General features: G+C 43.0%; 1 protein-coding gene across 4 annotated transcripts in view; it reads left to right on the top strand.

The window, feature by feature from the left end:
* LOC133623671 (SERTA domain-containing protein 4-like) overlaps positions 1–14,225 on the top strand; it is a 69,510-nt gene that overhangs the window by 23,605 nt on the left and 31,680 nt on the right. The window lies entirely within an intron of this gene.

The raw sequence follows: 14,225 nt of genomic DNA, 5'->3' as shown, positions 1-14,225 counted from the left end.
GTTGCTCTGATAGTGGCCTTCAACTCTTCTGCGTTTTTGGGTCTGGCATTCTGCATCTTCCTTTTCACAATACCCCACAGATTTTCTATGGGGCTAAGGTCAGGGGAGTTGGCGGGCCAATTTAGAACAGAAATACCATGGTCCGTAAACCAGGCACGGGTAGATTTTGCGCTGTGTGCAGGCGCCAAGTCCTGTTGGAACTTGAAATCTCCATCTCCATAGAGCAGGTCAGCAGCAGGAAGCATGAAGTGCTCTAAAACTTGCTGGTAGACGGCTGCGTTGACCCTGGATCTCAGGAAACAGAGTGGACCGACACCAGCAGATGACATGGCACCCCAAACCATCACTGATGGTGGAAACTTTACACTAGACTTCAGGCAACGTGGATCCTGTGCCTCTCCTGTCTTCCTCCAGACTCTGGGACCTCGATTTCCAAAGGAAATGCAAAATTTGCATGGTTGGGTGATGGTTTGGGGTGCCATGTCATCTGCTGGTGTCGGTCCACTCTGTTTCCTGAGATCCAGGGTCAACGCAGCCGTCTACCAGCAAGTTTTAGAGCACTTCATGCTTCCTGCTGCTGACCTGCTCTATGGAGATTTCAAGTTCCAACAGGACTTGGCGCCTGCACACAGCGCAAAATCTACCTGTGCCTGGTTTACGGACCATGGTATTTCTGTTCTAAATTGGCCCGCCAACTCCCCTGACCTTAGCCCCATAGAAAATCTGTGGGGTATTGTGAAAAGGAAGATGCAGAATGCCAGACCCAAAAACGCAGAAGAGTTGAAGGCCACTATCAGAGCAACCTGGGCTCTCATAACACCTGAGCAGTGCCAGAAACTCATCGACTCCATGCCACGCCGCATTAACGCAGTAATTGAGGCAAAAGGAGCTCCAACCAAGTATTGAGTATTGTACATGCTCATATTTTTCATTTTCATACTTTTCAGTTGGCCAACATTTCTAAAAATCCCTTTTTTGTATTAGCCTTAAGTAATATTCTAATTTTGTGACACACGGAATTTTGGATTTTCATTTGTTGCCACTTCAAATCATCAAAATTAAATGAAATAAACATTTGAATGCATCAGTCTGTGTGCAATGAATAAATATAATGTACAAGTTACACCTTTTGAATGCAATTACTGAAATAAATCAAGTTTTTCAAAATATTCTAATTTACTGGCTTTTACCTGTATATCATTTATATTTACTTATTTATGAAATATATGTTTTTGTTAACAAGTTAAAGGTGTTTAATGATAATGCAAGCATGTTTAACACATATAGTTAATATTGTTAATACATTAAAGGTGTTTAATGATAATACAAGTATGTTTAATACATATAGTTAATATTGTTAACAAGTTAAAGGTGTTTAAAGATAATGCAAGCATGTTTAACACATATAGTTAATATTGTAAACAAGTTAAAGGTGGTTAAAAATAATACAAGCATGTTTAACACAAATAGTTAATATTGTTAACAACTTAAAGGTGGTTAAAGATAAAACAAGCATGTTTAACACATATAGTTAATATTGTTAACAACTTGAAGGTGTTTAAAGATAATACAAGCATGTTTAACACATATAGTTAATATTGTTAACAACTTAAAGGTGGTTAAAGATAATACAAGCATGTTTAACACATATAGTTAATATTGTTAACAAGTTAAAGGTGGTTAAAGGTAATACAAGCATGTTTAACACATATAGATTCCTTTCTTTCATGAAGACAAGAATATAAGTTGGTGTATTACCTGATTGTGATGACTTGCATTGATAGGAATCAGACAGTGGTGATGATAACGTCCGTATTTTCGAATGGAGGAGAAAAAAAGTCCTCCTTTCTGTCCAATACCACATGAAAGTGGTTGGGTTTTTGGCATCTTATTTGTCCAGCTTCCGTACTCCTTTGTATACACTTTACAAGAAATACATTGTCGGCAAACTCCGTAGCTTGCTAGCTTGTGCACGCCAGCTTTCTGAGACTCTTATTTTGGTAGCGCAGGCAGGATGAAGCAGAGCTTTTATTGTGCAACTGCGCAGTCGGTCTTTGGAGTTTTGACGACTATTTTTTTAATGCCTGGCTGGTGATCGACTGACACACCCTCCGAGATCGACCGGTAGATCGCGATCGACGTAATGAGCACCCCTGGCTTATTTGAAGTATTTACCTTTACTTTGTACACTTCTGAGTCACCTGTGACAGCTTGATTGATGAACAATTAATAACAATCAGTGGCACAACATTATTTCTTTCTTTCTTTTTAATTGTCATGATGCATTTTTCTCCGTTGTGTGTTTTTAAGAGCGCCTAACGATAACTATGGAAGACTTCAATTGCTTGGATGGCCACCAATGTCATTTTTAGATAACGTTGGGTCAGCTTTGAGTGGTAATACCACCCCAAAAGGGACATTGACCCGCCGTGTAATTTCACTTGGCCCTTGAGGCGATATCAAATTAACACTAGAGCTGGCCCGCCGATTATATACAGCGGCGGTAACACCGCATTCACCGCTAATTCTCATACTTGCCAACCCTCCCGGGAGACTCCCAATTTCACTGTCCCTCCCAATAATAGCTGGGGGTGTATATTGTAGCGTCCCGGAAGAGTTAGTGCTGCAAAAGGCTTCTGGGTATTTGTTCTGTTGTGTTACGGTGCGGATGTTCTCCCAAAATGTGTTTGTCATTCTTGGGGCGGCATGGCGTAGTGGGTAGAGCAACCGTGCCAGAAACATGAGGTTTGCAGGTTCGTTCCCCGTCTCTTACCATCCAAAAAATCGCTGCCGTTGTGTCCTTGGGCGGGACACTTCACCCTTTGCCCCCGGTGCCACTCACACCGGTGAATTGAATGATGAATGATAGGTGGTGGTCGGAGGGGCCGTTGGCGCAAAATTGCAGCCACGCTTCCGTCAGTCTACCCCAGGGCAGCTGTGGCTATGAAAGTAGCTTACCACCACCAGGTGGGAATGATTGATGGGTTCTACATGTAAAGCGACTTTGGGTACCGTATTTTCCGCACCATAAGCCGCCCTGGGTTATAAGCCGCGCCTTCAATGAACGGCATATTTCAAAACTTTGTCCACCTATAAGCCGCCCCGTGTTATAAGCCGCATCTAACTGCGCTAAAGGAATGTCAAAAAAACAGTCAGATAGGTCAGTCAAACTTTAATAATATATTAAAAACCAACGTGATGTGGGCGCGCATGGAGTCGTATATCAACATGGACGGAGCTGCGTGAAAAAAGCCACCCGGCCTCTTCGCGTAAACTTAAACTTACCTTAACCACTCGCTCATCTTTTCTTCATCCATCCATCCCTTCGAGTTAGCTTTTATGATGACGCCGGCTGGAAAGGTCTCTTTTGGCAAGGTCTTCCTTTTGAATATCACCATGGGTGGAAGTTTCTGGCCATTAGCATGGCAAGCTAGAACCACAGTGAAGGATGACTTCTCATTCCCTGTGGTGCGAATATTCACCGTACGTGCTCCCGTTGTATCCACAGTGCGGTTCACAGGAATATCAAAAGTCAGTGGAACCTCGTCCATGTTGATAATGTTCTCTGGCCGGATCTTTTTTTCAGCTATCTTGTTTTTACAATATGCACGGAAAGTAGCCAGCTTTTCTTGAAAGTCTTTAGGCAGTTGCTGTGAAATAGTAGTCCGTGTGCGGATGGAGAGATTGCGTCTTTTCATGAACCGGAAACCTGTCGCTTAGTAGGAGCCATTTTGTGGTCTTTACAGATGTAAACACACAAAGGAAATGAAACGTAATATCCGCGCGCTGCTTCTTCTTCTACGGGGGCGGGTGGTTGCTTACAGTAGAAGAAGAAGCGCTTCCTCTTCTATGGGGGCGGGTGCTTACCTTGGCGGTTGCTTGCGTAGAAGAAGAAGCACTTCCTCTTCTACGGGGAAAAAAGATGGCGGCTGTTTACCGTAGTGGCGAGACCGAAACTTTATGAAAATGAATCTTAATATTAATCCATATATAAAGCGCACCGGCTTATAAGCCGCACTGTCAGCTTTTGAGTAAATTTGTGGTTTTTAGGTGCGGCTTATAGTGCGGAAAATACAGTACTTAGAAAAGCGCTATATAAATCCCAGTTATTATTATTATTGTTTGGTGTGGGTTCACACAGTGTGGCGTATATTTCTAACAGTGTAAAAGTTGTTTATACGGGCACCCTCAGTGTAACCTGTATCGCCGTTGATTAAGTATGCGTTGCATTCACATGTTTGTGCATACAGACGCCGCACATATTTTGCGATCGGCCCGGCACGTTGTTAGAATGGATGAAAAGCAGACGTGGAGGCAGTTCGTAGTCTACGTTAAAGACTGTGGTCCGGGTGGACTACGAGGTATAATGACTGATGAACACCTTCGTTGGATAATGAAGGTTGCCTCAGCCCCGACATTAATGAACTAGCATCCAAGAAAAGATGTCAGGTATCTGGCTTGGGCACATCAGATTAGATCAGTGTGTTGCAAACTGAGCAGTTTAAAGTCCTGAATGGTTGGTTTATTCATTGTTATTTTATTTTCAAATGTATTAGCCTGTGGAAAAAGTTAATGTTGACATTTACCTCAGAAGGCTGCAAATAGAAAAGAGGCATTCCATTTTTATTTAAATTGTGTTTGGTATGCCATTGATATTTTTTAATTATTATTATTTGAAACTGGATTTTGCATGTCACTATAAAGTTATATAAGCCTTGCTTGTTCAATATTCAACCTGGTGCACCTAATGTAGGGAATCATTCTGGTTGTGCTTGCCGATCTTGAAGCTATTTTATTAGGTACGTGGTGTAACGATAAGTGTGACCAGCAGATGGCAGTCACACATAAGAGATGCGTGTAGACTGCAATGTGATGGCAGTCACACATAAGAGATACGTGTAGACTGTGATATGACTCAAGTAAACAACACTAAAACTTTAAATGTTCCATTGGGAATATAGAACATTACACACGGCGCTCAAAAGAACGGTCAAAATGTTTTAGTACGACTTTGGTAAGCTATGAAGCCGCACCGCTTGAAGGATTGTCGGAGCATTACGGCTACCATAGGCAGGCGTACTGTGCTTCAACATACAGTATTATTATGGTGGACCGCTCGCCTGTGCATTGGTTGGGTACATATCTGCGCTGCTGACCTGTCTCCGCTCGGGATGGTCTCCTGCTGGCCCCACTATGGACTGGACTCTCACTATTATGTTAGATCCACTATGGACTGGACTCTCACTATTATGTTGGATCCACTATGGACTGGACTCTCACTATTATGTTAGATCCACTATGGACTGGACTCTCACTATTATGTTAGATCCACTATGGACTGGACTCACACACTATTATGTTAGATCCACTATGGACTGGACTCTCACACTATTATGTTAGATCCACTATGGACCGGACTCTCACTATTATGTTAGATCCACTATGGACAGGACTCTCACACTATTATGTTAGATCCACTATGGACTGGACTCTCACTATTATGTTAGATCCACTATGGACTGGACTCTCACTATTATGTTAGATCCACTATGGACTGGACTCTCACAATATTATGTTAGATCCACTATGGACTGGACTCTCACACTATTATGTTAGATCCACTATGGACTGGACTCTCACAATATTATGTTAGATCCACTATGGACTGGACTCTCACTATTATGTTAGATCCACTATGGACTGGACTCTCACACTATTATGTTATATCCACTATGGACTGGACTCTCACACTATGATGTTAGATCCACTATGGACTGGACTCTCACACTATTATTTTAGATCCACTATGGACTGGACTCTCACTATTATGTTAGATCCACTATGGACTGGACTCTCACACTATTATGTTAGATCCACTATGGACTGGACTCTCACTATTATGTTAGATCCACTATGGACTGGACTCTCACAATATTATGTTAGATCCACTATGGACTGGACTCTTACACTATTATGTTAGATCCACTATGGACTGGACTCACAATACTATGTTAGATCCACTATGGGCTGGACTCTCACTATTATGTTAGATCCACTATGGACTGGACTCTCACTATTATGTTAGATCCACTATGGACTGGACTCTCACACTATTATGTTAGATCCACTATGGACTGGACTCTCACTATTATGTTAGATCCACTATGGACTGGACCCTCACAATATTATGTTAGATCCACTATGGGCTGGACTCTCACTATTATGTTAGATCCACTATGGACTGGACTCTCACAATATTATGCTAGATCCACTATGGACTGGACTCTCACTATTATGTTAGATCCACTATGGACTGGACTCTCACTATTATGTTAGATCCACTATGGACTGGACTCTCACTATTATGTTAGATCCAATATGGACTGGACTCTCACTATCATGTTAGATCCACTGTGGACTGGACTCTCACAATATTATGCTAGATCCAATATGGACTGGACTCTCACTATCATGTTAGATCCACTGTGGACTGGACTCTCACAATATTATGTTAGATCCACTATGGACTGGACTCTCACTTTTATGTTAGATCCACTATGGACTGGACTCTCACAATATTATGCTAGATCCACTCGACGTCCATTGCACCGGTCACCCTAGGGGGGTCCCCATATCTGCGGTCTTCTCCAAGGTTTCTTATTGTCCCATTGGGTTGAGTTTTTCCCTTGCCCTGATGTGGAATCTGAACCGAGGATGTCGTTGTGGCTTGTTCAGCCCTTTGAGACACTCGTGATTTAGGGCTATACAAACAAACATTGCATTGATTGATTCATTAGTACCTTGATACCATACTAGTACCGCAAAACCGTACAACCCTCGGTGAGATAGGAACTTAGATCGACCGGTAAACTGAGAACTTTGCCTTCCGGCTCAGCTCCTTCTTCACTGTGACGGATCGATACGGTGTTCGCATCACTGCAGACCTGTCGATCTCACGATCCACTCAAGGTACTTGAACTCCTTCAATTTGGGCAAGAGTTCTTCTCCAATCTGTTTGAATATAGAAAAATAAATCACTGTACCGTATTTTCCGCACCATAAGGCGCCCTGGGTTATAAGCCGCGCCTTCAATGAACGGCATATTTCAAAACTTTGTCCACCTATAAGCCGCCCCGTGTTATAAGCCGCATCTAACTGCGCTAAAGGAATGTCAAAAAAACAGTCAGATAGGTCAGTCAAACTTTAATAATATATTAAAAACCAGCGTGATGTGGGCGCGCATGGAGTCGTATATCAACATGGACGGAGCTGCGTGAAAAAAGCCACCCGGCCTCTTCGCGTAAACTTACCTTAACCACTCGCTCATCTTTTCTTCATCCATCCCTTCGAGTTAGCTTTTATGATGACGCCGGCTGGAAAGGTCTCTTTTGGCAAGGTCTTCCTTTTGAATATCACCATGGGTGGAAGTTTCTGGCCATTAGCATGGCAAGCTAGAACCACAGTGAAGGATGACTTCTCATTCCCTGTGGTGCGAATATTCACCGTACGTGCTCCCGTTGTATCCACAGTGCGGTTCACAGGAATATCAAAAGTCAGTGGAACCTCGTCCATGTTGATAATGTTCTCTGGCCGGATCTTTTTTTCAGCTATCTTGTTTTTACAATATGCACGGAAAGTAGCCAGCTTTTCTTGAAAGTCTTTAGGCAGTTGCTGTGAAATAGTAGTCCGTGTGCGGATGGAGAGATTGCGTCTTTTCATGAACCGGAAACCTGTCGCTTAGTAGGAGCCATTTTGTGGTCTTTACAGATGTAAACACACAAAGGAAATGAAACGTAATATCCGCGCTTCTTCTTCTTCTACGGGGGCGGGTGGTTGCTTACAGTAGAAGAAGAAGCGCTTCCTCTTCTATGGGGGCGGGTGCTTACCTTGGCGGTTGCTTGCGTAGAAGAAGAAGCACTTCCTCTTCTACGGGGAAAAAAGATGGCGGCTGTTTACCGTAGTTGCGAGACCGAAACTTTATGAAAATGAATCTTAATATTAATCCATATATAAAGCGCACCGGGTTATAAGCCGCACTGTCAGCTTTTGAGTAAATTTGTGGTTTTTAGGTGCGGCTTATAGTGCGGAAAATACAGTACTTAGAAAAGCGCTATATAAATCCCAGTTATTATTATTATTGTTTGGTGTGGGTTCACACAGTGTGGCGTATATTTCTAACAGTGTAAAAGTTGTTTATACGGGCACCCTCAGTGTAACCTGTATCGCCGTTGATTAAGTATGCGTTGCATTCACATGTTTGTGCATACAGACGCCGCGCATATTTTGCGATCGGCCCGGCACGTTGTTAGAATGGATGAAAAGCAGACGTGGAGGCAGTTCGTAGTCTACGTTAAAGACTGTGGTCCGGGTGGACTACGAGGTATAATGACTGATGAACACCTTCGTTGGATAATGAAGGTTGCCTCAGCTCAAAGTCCCGACATTAATGAACTAGCATCCAAGAAAATATGGCAGGGCACATCAGATTAGATCAGTGTGTTGCAAACTGAGCAGTTTAAAGTCCTGAATGGTTGGTTTATTCATTGTTATTTTATTTTCAAATTTATTAGCCTGTGGAAAAAGTTAATGTTGACATTTACCTCAGAAGGCTGCAAATAGAAAAGAGGCATTCCATTTTTATTTAAATTGTGTTTGGTATGCCATTGATATTTTTTAATTATTATTATTTGAAACTGGATTTTGCATGTCACTATAAAGTTATATAAGCCTTGCTTGTTCAATATTCAACCTGGTGCACCTAATGTAGGGAATCATTCTGGTTGTGCTTGCCGATCTTGAAGCTATTTTATTAGGTACGTGGTGTAACGATAAGTGTGACCAGCAGATGGCAGTCACACATAAGAGATGCGTGTAGACTGCAATGTGATGGCAGTCACACATAAGAGATACGTGTAGACTGTGATATGACTCAAGTAAACAACACTAAAACTTTAAATGTTCCATTGGGAATATAGAACATTACACACGGCGCTCAAAAGAACGGTCAAAATGTTTTAGTACGACTTTGGTAAGCTATGAAGCCGCACCGCTTGAAGGATTGTCGGAGCATTACGGCTACCATAGGCAGGCGTACTGTGCTTCAACATACAGTATTATTATGGTGGACCGCTCGCCTGTGCATTGGTTGGGTACATATCTGCGCTGCTGACCTGTCTCCGCTCGGGATGGTCTCCTGCTGGCCCCACTATGGACTGGACTCTCACTATTATGTTAGATCCACTATGGACTGGACTCTCACTATTATGTTGGATCCACTATGGACTGGACTCTCACTATTATGTTAGATCCACTATGGACTGGACTCTCACTATTATGTTAGATCCACTATGGACTGGACTCACACACTATTATGTTAGATCCACTATGGACTGGACTCTCACACTATTATGTTAGATCCACTATGGACCGGACTCTCACTATTATGTTAGATCCACTATGGACAGGACTCTCACACTATTATGTTAGATCCACTATGGACTGGACTCTCACTATTATGTTAGATCCACTATGGACTGGACTCTCACTATTATGTTAGATCCACTATGGACTGGACTCTCACAATATTATGTTAGATCCACTATGGACTGGACTCTCACACTATTATGTTAGATCCACTATGGACTGGACTCTCACAATATTATGTTAGATCCACTATGGACTGGACTCTCACTATTATGTTAGATCCACTATGGACTGGACTCTCACACTATTATGTTATATCCACTATGGACTGGACTCTCACACTATGATGTTAGATCCACTATGGACTGGACTCTCACACTATTATTTTAGATCCACTATGGACTGGACTCTCACTATTATGTTAGATCCACTATGGACTGGACTCTCACACTATTATGTTAGATCCACTATGGACTGGACTCTCACTATTATGTTAGATCCACTATGGACTGGACTCTCACAATATTATGTTAGATCCACTATGGACTGGACTCTTACACTATTATGTTAGATCCACTATGGACTGGACTCACAATACTATGTTAGATCCACTATGGGCTGGACTCTCACTATTATGTTAGATCCACTATGGACTGGACTCTCACTATTATGTTAGATCCACTATGGACTGGACTCTCACACTATTATGTTAGATCCACTATGGACTGGACTCTCACTATTATGTTAGATCCACTATGGACTGGACCCTCACAATATTATGTTAGATCCACTATGGGCTGGACTCTCACTATTATGTTAGATCCACTATGGACTGGACTCTCACAATATTATGCTAGATCCACTATGGACTGGACTCTCACTATTATGTTAGATCCACTATGGACTGGACTCTCACTATTATGTTAGATCCACTATGGACTGGACTCTCACTATTATGTTAGATCCAATATGGACTGGACTCTCACTATCATGTTAGATCCACTGTGGACTGGACTCTCACAATATTATGCTAGATCCAATATGGACTGGACTCTCACTATCATGTTAGATCCACTGTGGACTGGACTCTCACAATATTATGTTAGATCCACTATGGACTGGACTCTCACTTTTATGTTAGATCCACTATGGACTGGACTCTCACAATATTATGCTAGATCCACTCGACGTCCATTGCACCGGTCACCCTAGGGGGGTCCCCATATCTGCGGTCTTCTCCAAGGTTTCTTATTGTCCCATTGGGTTGAGTTTTTCCCTTGCCCTGATGTGGAATCTGAACCGAGGATGTCGTTGTGGCTTGTTCAGCCCTTTGAGACACTCGTGATTTAGGGCTATACAAACAAACATTGCATTGATTGATTCATTAGTACCTTGATACCATACTAGTACCGCAAAACCGTACAACCCTCGGTGAGATAGGAACTTAGATCGACCGGTAAACTGAGAACTTTGCCTTCCGGCTCAGCTCCTTCTTCACTGTGACGGATCGATACGGTGTTCGCATCACTGCAGACCTGTCGATCTCACGATCCACTCAAGGTACTTGAACTCCTTCAATTTGGGCAAGAGTTCTTCTCCAATCTGTTTGAATATAGAAAAATAAATCACTGTACCGTATTTTCCGCACCATAAGGCGCCCTGGGTTATAAGCCGCGCCTTCAATGAACGGCATATTTCAAAACTTTGTCCACCTATAAGCCGCCCCGTGTTATAAGCCGCATCTAACTGCGCTAAAGGAATGTCAAAAAAACAGTCAGATAGGTCAGTCAAACTTTAATAATATATTAAAAACCAGCGTGATGTGGGCGCGCATGGAGTCGTATATCAACATGGACGGAGCTGCGTGAAAAAAGCCACCCGGCCTCTTCGCGTAAACTTACCTTAACCACTCGCTCATCTTTTCTTCATCCATCCCTTCGAGTTAGCTTTTATGATGACGCCGGCTGGAAAGGTCTCTTTTGGCAAGGTCTTCCTTTTGAATATCACCATGGGTGGAAGTTTCTGGCCATTAGCATGGCAAGCTAGAACCACAGTGAAGGATGACTTCTCATTCCCTGTGGTGCGAATATTCACCGTACGTGCTCCCGTTGTATCCACAGTGCGGTTCACAGGAATATCAAAAGTCAGTGGAACCTCGTCCATGTTGATAATGTTCTCTGGCCGGATCTTTTTTTCAGCTATCTTGTTTTTACAATATGCACGGAAAGTAGCCAGCTTTTCTTGAAAGTCTTTAGGCAGTTGCTGTGAAATAGTAGTCCGTGTGCGGATGGAGAGATTGCGTCTTTTCATGAACCGGATCCCTGTCGCTTAGTAGGAGCCATTTTGTGGTCTTTACAGATGTAAACACACAAAGGAAATGAAACGTAATATCCGCGCGCTTCTTCTTCTTCTACGCGGGCGGGTGGTTGCTTACAGTAGAAGAAGAAGCGCTTCCTGTTCTACGGGGGCGGGTGCTTACCTTGGCGGTTGCTTGCGTAGAAGAAGAAGCACTTCCTCTTCTACGGGGAAAAAAGATGGCGGCTGTTTACCGTAGTTGCGAGACCGAAACTTTATGAAAATGAATCTTAATATTAATCCATATATAAAGCGCACCGGGTTATAAGCCGCACTGGCAGCTTTTGAGAAAATTTTTGGTTTTTAGGTGCGCCTTATAGTGCGGAAAATACGGTATATTAGATCCACTATGGACTGGACTCTCACTATTATGTTAGATCCACTATGGACTGGACTCCCACAATATTATGTTAGATCCACTATGGACTGGACTCTCACTATTATGTTAGATCCACTATGGACTGGACTCCCACAATATTATGCTAGATCCACTATGGACTGGACTCTCACTATTATGTTAGATCCACTATGAACTGGACTCTCACACTATTATGTTCGATCCACTATGGACTGGACTCTCACAATATTATGCTAGATCCACTATAGACTGGACTCTCACAATACTATGTTATATCCACTATGGACTGGACTCTCACTATCATGTTAGATCCACTATGGACTGGACTCACACACTATTATGTTAGATCCACTATGGACTGGACTCTCACTATTATGTTAGATCCACTATGGACTGGACTCTCACTATCATGTTAGATCCACTATGGACTGGACTCACACACTATTATGTTAGATCCACTATGGACTGGACTCTCACACTATTATGTTAGATCCACTATGGACTGGACTCTCACAATATTATGCTCGATCCACTCGACGTCCATTGCACCGGTCACCCTAGGGGGGGGGGTCCCCATATCTGTGGTCTTCTCCAAGGTTTCTCATTGTCCCATTGGGTTGAGTTTTTCCTTCGCCTGATGTGGAATCTGAACCGAGGATGTCGTTGTGGCTTGTGCAGCCCTTTGAGACACTTGTGATTTAGGGCTATATAAGTAAACATCGCATTGATTGAGAGTACCGTTTTTGATTCATTAGTACCTTGATACCATACTAGTACCGCAAAACCGTACAACCCTCGGTGAGATAGGAACTTAGATCGACCGGTAAACTGAGAACTTTGCCTTCCGGCTCAGCTCCTTCTTCACTGTGACGGAACGATACAGTGTCCGCATCACTGCAGACCTGTCGATCTCACGATCCACTCAAGGTACTTGAACTCCTTCAATTTGGGCAAGAGTTCTTCTCCAATCTGTTTGAATATAGAAAAATAAATCACTGTACCGTATTTTCCGCACCATAAGGCGCCCTGGGTTATAAGCCGCGCCTTCAATGAACGGCATATTTCAAAACTTTGTCCACCTATAAGCCGCCCCGTGTTATAAGCCGCATCTAACTGCGCTAAAGGAATGTCAAAAAAACAGTCAGATAGGTCAGTCAAACTTTAATAATATATTAAAAACCAGCGTGATGTGGGCGCGCATGGAGTCGTATATCAACATGGACGGAGCTGCGTGAAAAAAGCCACCCGGCCTCTTCGCGTAAACTTACCTTAACCACTCGCTCATCTTTTCTTCATCCATCCCTTCGAGTTAGCTTTTATGATGACGCCGGCTGGAAAGGCCCCTTTTGGCAAGGTCTTCCTTTTGAATATCACCATGGGTGGAAGTTTCTGGCCATTAGCATGGCAAGCTAGAACCACAGTGAAGGATGACTTCTCATTCCCTGTGGTGCGAATATTCACCGTACGTGCTCCCGTTGTATCCACAGTGCGGTTCACAGGAATATCAAAAGTCAGTGGAACCTCGTCCATGTTGATAATGTTCTCTGGCCGGATCTTTTTTTCAGCTATCTTGTTTTTACAATATGCACGGAAAGTAGCCAGCTTTTCTTGAAAGTCTTTAGGCAGTTGCTGTGAAATAGTAATCCGTGTGCGGATGGAGAGATTGCGTCTTTTCATGAACCGGATCCCTGTCGCTTAGTAGGAGCCATTTTGTGGTCTTTACAGATGTAAACACACAAAGGAAATGAAACGTAATATCCGCGCGCTTCTTCTCCTTCTACGCGGGCGGGTGGTTGCTTACAGTAGAAGAAGAAGCGCTTCCTGTTCTATGGGGGCGGGTGCTTACCTTGGCGGTTGCTTGCGTAGAAGAAGAAGCACTTCCTCTTCTACGGGGAAAAAAGATGGCGGCTGTTTACCGTAGTTGCGAGACCGAAACTTTATGAAAATGAATCTTAATATTAATCCATATATAAAGCGCACCGGGTTATAAGCCGCACTGTCAGCTTTTGAGAAAATTTGTGGTTTTTAGGTGCGCCTTATAGTGCGGAAAATACGGTACTTGAAAAATGGAGTGATTCTTTGATGGAGC

Source organism: Nerophis lumbriciformis, linkage group LG26, assembly GCF_033978685.3.
Source record: "Nerophis lumbriciformis linkage group LG26, RoL_Nlum_v2.1, whole genome shotgun sequence".
In the NCBI taxonomy this organism is placed as follows: domain Eukaryota; kingdom Metazoa; phylum Chordata; class Actinopteri; order Syngnathiformes; family Syngnathidae; genus Nerophis; species Nerophis lumbriciformis.
Note: the sequence above shows the minus strand (reverse complement) of the source record. Positions and strands in the feature narration are given on the sequence as shown.